Source organism: Myotis davidii, unplaced genomic scaffold, assembly GCF_000327345.1.
Source record: "Myotis davidii unplaced genomic scaffold, ASM32734v1 scaffold803, whole genome shotgun sequence".
Lineage (NCBI taxonomy): Eukaryota > Metazoa > Chordata > Mammalia > Chiroptera > Vespertilionidae > Myotis > Myotis davidii.
This window is the reverse complement of record NW_006295567.1, coordinates 1868572-1877934: the sequence shown is the minus strand read 5'-3', so window position 1 is coordinate 1877934 and position 9363 is coordinate 1868572. Positions and strand designations below refer to the sequence as shown.

The window sequence follows — 9363 nt, the reverse complement described above, 5'->3', positions numbered from 1 at the left end:
AGGGAACGGGGGGCAGTCGGGACCGAGGGGTAAGGACAGGTGAGCCAAGAAGAAGGTGGAAAGGGTGAACAGTAAGATGGCAGTAAGCACTTATCTATCAACAAGTGACTCTAAAAGCTGAAAGACACAATCAAGCAGGACAGAAACAGACTCCTCCGTGCAGAGAACATTCTGGGTGGCCAGATGGGAGGGGGAGGAGAGAATGTGTGAAAAAGGTGAAGGGATTGAGAAGCACACATGGATTGTTACAGGCTGGTCCTGGAGATGTAAGTGCAGCACAGGGAATATGGTCTCTAACACTCTAATAGCTATGAACGGTGTCCGATGGGCACCAGGTTTATGGGATGATGACTTAGCGTGCAGAGAACATTCTGGGTGGCCAGATGGGAGGGGGAGGAGAGAATGTGTGAAAAAGGTGAAGGGATTGAGAAGCACACATGGATTGTTACAGGCTGGTCCTGGAGATGTAAGTGCAGCACAGGGAATATGGTCTCTAACACTCTAATAGCTATGAACGGTGTCCGATGGGCACCAGGTTTATGGGATGATGACTTAGTACAGCGGTTCTCAACCTTGGCTGCACATTAGAAGCAGCCAAGGTTGAGAACCACTGACTTAGGAAGTTATATTCTGCCCAATCCCTGGGGTGTAGGCCTGAAACTAATACAATATTGTATGTGAACTATAATTGAAAAGTTAAAAATGATTTAAATAAAAGGTTGATACTAAAAAAAAAAAAAAGAGCAGGGCGAGCCACGTGTCGTGGAGGGGACGTTGCAGAACCAGCAGGTCACGCGGGAGGAGCACGCGAAGCCGCCAGGGTCTCTCTCCCCCGGCGCAGTGCTGGCGGTGGTGGTCCCCACAGAGGCAGATGGAGAGCTCGGTTCGGGGCTGTCTGTGGACCTGGGACACCAGCCCCTTCTGTCTGGAACTGCACACCCGGCTCTTTCCCACAGAGCACTCTTGGTGGGAACTAATCTTGAACTAACATAGTTCATTATGGTTTGCCAACTCTCTTCAAATGTGAGAGACCCTAAAAGAGACCCTGTTTTGGTCTTGAGATTTGGCCCCAGAGGCTGAGGACAAAATGGGGGGAAAGCGTCCTGCGCTGCTGGCCAGGGCGGGGGTTGGGGGGGCGGGGGTTGGTTAGATGTGAGGAAGGCGTCCCTGGTTTTGAGAATTGTCAGGATTCAGTATAATCTTCATGTTTGTTGGCGCAGGGAAGGGTTTAAGGCAGTTCTTTTAAATGGTGGCTGTCGTAGGAGAATGTACGCAGTTTGTACAAAACGGCAGACTCTGGTTTCAAACCAGATTTGTCCACCGTAAATCTCTACTCTTAACCACTATTATACGGCCTCCTGTGGGCCTTTATCTGGATGGTGGTTAAAACAAAACCCTATCTGTTTTACAAACTTAGTTTTTACTGATTTGAGAGAGAGAAACCGTGGTTGGTGCCTCCCGGAGGCTCCCTGGCGGGGGGCTTGAACCTGCAGCCTTTTGGCCGTACAGGACGATGCGCCCCACACCCGAGCCAGTGGCCGGGCAGAACCCATGGTTCTTAGTCCTTGGGAATGGAAGGCTTCTCGTAAAGAAAAGCAATGGAGTGTGCATGCCCCGCAAGACTCCCGGAGGAGGAGATGGTGTTCAGAAGCAAAGGAACACACAGAGTATTGGTCTCCGAGTCAGGAGACCGAGGGTTCAACTTCAGTTCCATCGTTTATTAGCTGTGAGGCTCGGGGACCTCACTGGAAGGTGTGTTTCACCTTCTCCGCCTGTGGGAAGGCTGTCTGTCGTCTCACGGGAGGGCTTCAGAGTAAAACACGTGCACATGCTTTGTAAACTTGCCTCTGTGCAGGGGGAAGGAGGCTGGTCATGTCTGTGAGTGCCTCCCATGGAGGGGCGTGTGCTGAGAGCGGGCGGCTGTGCCCTCTCCATGCCTGCAGCCACGCCTGGGACCCTCACGCATCCTCACAGGCTGAAGGGGAGTAAGCATGCCCGCCCAGCCCGGCATCTTCCCTCTTCACATCCCCACCCCAAGGCCCCCTCCACACACAGAAAGGAGCCCTGTTAGGTCTGCCGCGGTGTTTTCTCTGACCTGGGAGGAGGCCAGGGCCCCAGAGGGCCACCGCTTGTGGGTTTTAACTACTAAATTGAACATAAAAGAGGGTCCGGAGACCCCTCTGTCCTCCTTAACCCTGAGAAGAAAGGAGTGGAGAAAATGGTGCTGTGTTTGCATGGTTTGGGGATCCAAGGATCCAGGAGTTAGCACGGAAACGCTCCCAGTCCCGTCAGGCCTGGTCATCTCCGCCCCTTCACTGTCAGCACTGCACTTGGCCTTCTTGTGACCCGGGGATGTTTGCTGGTGAATAGAGAGTAACGAGCGACTGAGCGAGTCCTTGCTCTGTAGTGTCTGGAATGGAATTCTCTTTGTTCATGAGTCAGGGGACATTTCCTTGAGGAGATGAGTCCAGAGCTGAGGTGGGTTTTTCCCCTCTTTATTGAGACATAATTTACATACCGTGCAACTCACTCCTTTTTACAGTATACAACTCAGTGGGTTTAGTAAACGCACAGATATGTGCAGCTATCACCACAGTGAACCTAAAACATCCCCTTACCTTACAGACAGGCCTGTGCCCTTTAGATGTTCCCCTATCTCCCGATTCCTCATCCCCCGCCCCTAGGCACCCAGGAATCTCCTGTCTGTGGACGCTGAGTTTTGAATGGGGACCAAAAGCCTCCTGGTGACAGCCATTTGGGTGTTTCGGCTCCAAGGTGGGGATGGATGACAGTGTGGTCTTGCTCAGGGATGTGGAAAGTGAGGGGGGGAGGTGAGGGGCTGACAGGCCAGGAATTACTCGGAGTTTGAATTTCCATCGGTCAGTCGGACAACAGAGGCGCCCGAGCTCCTGCAGGCTGGGTGCTCACACACGCGTTCAGCTCGCGGGGGACTCTGTGGGCTCTGGGACCCGGGGGACACAAAGCCCGAGTGGAATTTGAAGCAGCTGATCTTGCTGTTCTGTGTGAACTGGGCGACGAGTGGAAGCCACAGCTGTGCCCTGGGACTGTGCCACCGTGGCACGCGATGGCTCCATGTCTGCTGGCCGGGCCCCTGAGCCCTGCAGGTGCCGCCGAGGCGGTGAGGCCAGCCTGGGAGTGAGCGCTGTGCCCTCGGAGGCCCGTGGCCGGCAGCAAGGACCGAGCTGAGGATCAGAGCTCCTCTGACGGTGGCAGGGTCGGAAGTGAGGTGGAGCCTCGTCTTCCAGGATGGCATCTGCCACCCTCTGCAGGGGAGGGACGCTGAGCAGGGGTGAGGACGTGGGAGTGGGTGCTGATGCGGGCACCCAGGAGCGCTGCCCTGCTTCCCTCTCCCCAGCACCCACTGTAGGACCCCATTGGCACCGTCTCCCCGTGGCGGTTCTGTCCCCACTTCGTGTGACCTGTCACACCTGCTCACAGTCCAGCAGGCCGGCAGCTGCAGAGTCTTGTCACCCCGGAGCCTGGGCTCAGGCTCCGCTACATCTCCGACCTCAGGGGGCGCCTCTTAGTGATTCTGCCCCTCCTGGCGGCCAGGCTCCCTGCCTGGTGCCGGCCTCGCTGGAGGGGGGAGTTGCAGGTAATGAACACACGTCGTTGGCAAATCTATCTCAGTTCTCCTCCCCTCCCTCTTACCTGTAGAGCAGGTCTTGCTTCCGGTTTCAGCTCAGTTTCCAGGGGAGGGGGGACCCGTGCTCTGCCCCTCAGCCGTGTGCCGCCTGCCGTGCATGAGAAGCACAGGGAGGGTGGGAGAGAAGAAACCCAGCACAGGCATCCAGCAACTGCTAAGGGAGCCTGTGATTTGCACGCAGATGAGTAATTAATCGGGGCCGGATAAGGTTCAACTAGCAGAATCCCCACCAGACCCGGATTCCCTGAGGGCGGGGACTGTGCCTCACTTTGTGCCAAGTTTTCTGCTAAGCTCCCTAAATACACAATCACGCTTAACCCCCTTCCCGCCCCCCAGTGGGTTTTAGGGCCGAGGATCCTGAAGTTCAGGGATAACTTGCTCCTGGCTGAACTCACAGCAGCAAGAACGAGATGTGAGCCAGACGCCGTACCATCCCCAGGGCCTGGCACTGGGCCGGTGTTTGCTCACCTGCAGGTGGAGGAGGCTCTGCAGGAAGGTGGAGCGGGGTCAGAGGGCAGGGTGGCCACTGAGGGGAAGCGTGGAGGGTCCTGGCCACGCACAGCGCTGGAGGCGGTGCCACTGGCTGGGCGACTGGTCCTTGGGGGGCAGCTGCCCTCTGGCTGGAGGGTGGACGCAGAGACGCTGAGGCAGGCCCTGTGGGCTCCTTCTCCCTGGCAAGGTCCCTCCCTGGCGTTGGTATTGAGCGTTTCCATGGTGGCCGTGCACTCGGGGTGCCAATTACATGTCAGGCAAGAGACGAGACGGGCGCTCCTGGGGCGCGTGACCAGGTGACAGTGCTGCCTGCTCAGCCGCTTTCTCCCGGGTGTTATCTGTGCGCCGGTTGCTGCGATGGTCACAGATAATTGCTTCTGGGCAGCTCTGAAGTTCTCATTAGGGCGGCTGACCGGCTAGGCCGCTGGAGGGATTTCCTTTCTGACCCCAGTGCTCACCACGGCCCGGCCTGCGAGAGCGGAGCCGAGAGCCGGATGGCTGCTGGGTGCTGTGCGCAGGGGTTCCTCCTGAGCCCGAGCCCCGTCCTGCGGTGACTCGCCCAGGGGCTGCCTGCCGGACCTGCTGGGCAGGCAGGTACAGCTTCTAAACATCTTGGAGGTCTGTGCACTCTTGCCTTCAGAGCCCGAGGCACGTCCATCTCAGATGGGGAAGCTTCCATTGGGTGCACAAGCGAAAACCAAGTGAGCTTCAGGTGGGAGGAGGGAGGCCGAGGGAGATGCTTCGAGCTGGCGAAAGGTCCATCCGGCAGTGGCCTGGCGCCCCATCTGCCACTGCGGGTGGCCGTGTGCCACCCCTACGGTCGTCCTGCTGTCAGCTACTCTGTTTTCAGACTGTGTGTCTGGATTTGCGATCAGATAGCACAGTGCAGAGCCATCACCAGCTGAGCCACAGCCAGGACCACTGAGAAAGGGGGGAGGCGGGACCCACAGCCTTCACCCGGGGCCTGCACGGTGCTTTGGGCAAATGAGGCGACCTTTGTCCCTGTTCTGATTGGACGAGATAAAGAATGAAAACGATGAGCTCCATCGTGGAGGCACAGCTGGGTCAGGGCCTGGAGCGCAGGCCTCTCTCACAGTCTGGGCGAGTTTCTAACCAGCATGTCCCTAGAGCGCTTCCGTTCCTCTGAGGGCCTCCCCGCGTCCGCACAGCTACGCGGCTGCTCCCAGCTGGTGCCTCTTGCCTCCAGTCTGACCACAGAGGTTTCCTCTTGCTGCTTCTGGTTAGCAAGTTCAGTCAGGAAATGAGGGGGCTGAGTAAAGAGACAAACACAACACCACACAACACCAAACAACAAGGAACAGCCCACCTGGTTTTTCCCTTTTCTTTTGCAACCATGGAAACGGCCTCTGCCTGGGGGCCTGGTCTGGGGATGGGTTTGGTGGTAACCCTGCAAAATGTGCCCCAGAAATTAGGAAAATACTGAACGACATGGACGGCTCGGTTACTGACACCGTTTTCAGTCTCTCCCAGGGTCTGCCAGTAAATTTTTTGTTATAAAAGACAGTGAATATTGTGTGTGTAATAAAATAGCGGGTTAATATACAATTTTTGGATAGTAGGGAAGAGGAAAATAGTCGATCATTTCATCATGCTAACCCAACTGCCTGTTCGGTGTTACTCTCTCCCTGTTATTTGTTTTCACTCAGATTTCCTTCCTTCCTTCCTCCCTCCCTCCCTTCCCCCCTCTCTCTCTCTCTCTCTCTCTCTCTCTCTCTCGCTCTCTCTCTCTCTCTCTCTCGCTCTCTCTCTCTCTCTCTCTCGCTCTCTCTCTCTCTCTCTCTCGCTCTCTCTCTCTCTCTCTCTCTGTCTCTTCCTTCCTTTCCTTCTTTTTGTTAATCCTCACCCGAGGATATTTTCCCATTGATTTTTAGAGAGTGGAAGAGAGAGGGAAAGTCAGAGAGAAACATTGATGTGAGAGAAACACATTGATTGGCTGCCTCCTGCACAAGCCCCCACCAGGGTCTGGGCCGAGGAGACCAGGACCTGGGCAGAGGAGGAGCCTGCAACCCGGGCAAGTGCCCTCGACTGGAATCAAACCTGGGACCCTTTGGTCCGTAGGCCGACACTCTGTCCACTGAGCCCAACCGGCCAGGCTCAGATTTTCTTTTTAACTGAAGGACTTCTTTTCTTTTTCATCAGCTGGTACCTGCAGAAGGTCAGGGCGAGCACAGGCCCGCGGGGTGGGGAGTGGCAGGTCTGGAATGAGGAGAAAAGGAGTTTCTCTGCTTGTGGCGGCGCCATGAGATGGAGATGCTTCTCAACGTGGGGAGCCCCTCCTCACAGCCGAGGCCATGCAGCCTCGGCCTCGCGCTCCCCGTACCCAGGCCTGCCCTGGCCCCGGCACCCTGCTCGGTCCGACGGGCCTTCGTTCCCAGCTGGGCCAGGACGCTCCGAAGCTCCTGACCTTCCGGCCGGTTCTCGGTTCTCGGGGCTGGACGGCATGGCCGCAGGGGAGCTCACTCTGAACGGGGGCTGCCGAGCGCAGTTGCCCTGGGTGCGGGGACAGCATGTGCTGTCGCTGTGTCCGTAACGAGCCACACGGTGCGGGCCTGTGACCATTTCAGTTAAAAACAAACAAAAAACACGCAAACTCCCGGGAAAGACGATCGCGTCACCTGCCTTGATTACTTCCTCATGTCTTGAAGCCATGCTACTGAGAAAGCCCTACCTGGGATCTAACTGAATCCTGAACCCCCATGGAGCAGCTCACACTCCGCGTCTTTGGTTTCGTCCTCAGTGTGGCTGAGGGGCATCTGCTTGCTGTCCTTTGGGGATATTCCTCAGCAGGCACGGAACTGGTACCGTGGGCTGTTCCTTCCGGTTCTGAGGGAAGCCCTGGCTTCCTCCTGCCCACACGGACTACCCTGCTTTTCCAGTGGGGACCGTGCAGCCCTGTGGGCTTCCCGGAGGAGTCGGCAGCCACACACGGAAGACGGAGCGAATCTTAGAGGTGAGCAGATAGGAACTGGCCTGCCCATTCAGACAGGTCTCAGGGGTCCTCTCCCTCTCGCACGTCTTCCTGCTGGAATCGCTGCCCAGAACGCCTGCGTTGGCGACTTGCCTCTCTTTAGCCTCAGAGAGAGCGGCTGGCGGTGCTGGCTCGGGAGGGGCCCTTCTCATAGCGCACAGCGCGGACTGGTCCTGCCGGGGCCGGGGCCGGGGCCGGACTCACAGGCGGAGGAGCGCACAGCCTGTGCAGCAGGTCCGCGTGTAGACGGTAACTGTTAGAATGTGGAATCCAGGCTAAAGCAGAAAAAGTGGGTCTGAGGGAAAGGCCTGCTGTGGGGGAAGGGAGCAGGGTGCTCGGACCCGGTCTCACCACCGCCGCCCGCCTGTCCCAGCCTCAGCTGCCCCGTCAGTCCCGACGGCCCGGCTCTGCGTCTCAGGGAGCCTGCTCTTCACGGTGGTGGAATCCGTGCGGTCACTTCAGCTCTGAGCAAACAGGAGTCCCAGCTGTGACACTGGTCAGTGGCAGAATGCTCTAGAATACAGGTCTCCCACCACCCTACCCCGCCCACCCCATGTCCCGGGAGCTCCCCTTTGCCCAGGATGGAGCCATTTCTTCATCAGTGCAGCAGAAAACCCAGGCAGCCGCGCTGCCTTCGAGGGCAGGCAGGGACCGGTTTCCCCGGCCAGCTGTCCTCGCCCGACCCCGGAGCCTGAGGCCGCGCGGGCGGAGGCTGGCTCTGCCCCTCACTGTTCCCCCTGTGTCCTGCGCAGCTTACCCAACCTCTCTGGGCGGGGGCCCTTCCTCTTTTCTTAAGGGGAGAGCGCACACTTCTTCATCTTGTTAGAAGTGAGTAGATGGACTTGGAGAAGTGTGTTACTAAACAATCCAGTGAGACTTTGGGGGGTCTGTGAGGCCTCTGGGTGCCGGCTGGCCCAGTGGCTTGTGGTTTCTGTGGTCATTTGTGAGATCTGGTGATGGGTGCGGAGATGAGGTTTGATCACTGTGGACTGCTCCTGCCCGTCTTTTCAATATCGGGGTGCTTTAGTTTCTCACCCCAGGCCTTTGATTTCTCCTGCTCCCCGCCCCCTTGTTCCCACTCCCTCTCTCTCCCCTTAAACCCACATACTCCCCTTAAAGGGCCATTCTGTCTGCTCTCCTGGCTTGGATCATTCCTATATCATGCTGACTCTCACGTGTACCTCGGACTCATCTCTGTTCTGAGCCTGAGGCCCATCCATCCACCTGGCGAATGGACATTTCCATGGGAATGTCCTTCAAACCTCAGCTTGTCCATCCCGGACTGAACCCATCGTCTTCCCTCCAAACCAGTCCCTCGTACTCCGTTCCCTGCATTGAATTAGGGACCCTTCAGTGTCACGAGGCTTCCTGCCTCGGGAGGGAGTGCTCTTTACATCTGTCCCATCTCCAGGCCGTCCGCAGGCTGGGGTGTGGCTCGGGCATCCTCCTGTCCGGCTCTGACTGCCTCGCAGCCCTGCCCCTGGGTCTGCAGCCCAGGCAGCGCTCTCCAGGGCCCCCTGCTGCTCCCTCCTGTCCACCTACCGCCAAAGCCACCTTTCAGTGCCCTCCCTTCCCGGGTCTTCGTAGCCATGTTCCTCCGTAGAGAATGAGCCCCACTCTTGTGACACGGACCCAGTGTGCCCCCGCAGCCCTCCTCCTCCTTGGATCTGAGCTTCCTTGGCCTGTCCCCCAGGACTCGGGCACTGACTGCATTCGTGTCCCTGCCCTGAGTGTTCGGTTACGCTGCACCCTTCCTGGCTGGTAAGATGTGAGGGCAGAGTCGCTGTTTTCAGTGTTTGTTTTACTTGGTGCCTGCCAAGCTCCGTGTGGAACGCAGCAGGAGTTCAGTAAATATGTATTTAGGGAATGAACAGATAATCAAACGCATAGAGGACTGTAAGGAAATTTGATTTTCATGAAATCCTATTAGAGATCATTTTGCAAAGCCAGACGTCCTGTAGAGGCTGAGCGATCGCCACCTCCTCACATGCCGCTTGTGTGAGTCTGGGTTGTTGGTAGTGGGGTGTTAGTCTGTTGTTAGTCCGTTCCCTTCATGTTTTTTCCTTTACGCCGCCGTGTCTTCCATGAGACTAAAATGCCCAGCGGTCCAAGACGCTGGTCTCCTATGGGTGGTCTCTGTGTGAGAGTCGGACTTGGCGTGTTAGGTGGAGAGGGTTCATCTGTCCCGAAACAAGGCCTCCGACGGCAAGACCAC

At 57.3% G+C, this 9363-nt stretch overlaps 1 long non-coding RNA gene across 1 annotated transcript in view; it reads left to right on the top strand.

The window, feature by feature from the left end:
* Positions 1-9363, top strand: part of LOC107184174 — a 132261-nt gene that overhangs the window by 84571 nt on the left and 38327 nt on the right. The window lies entirely within an intron of this gene.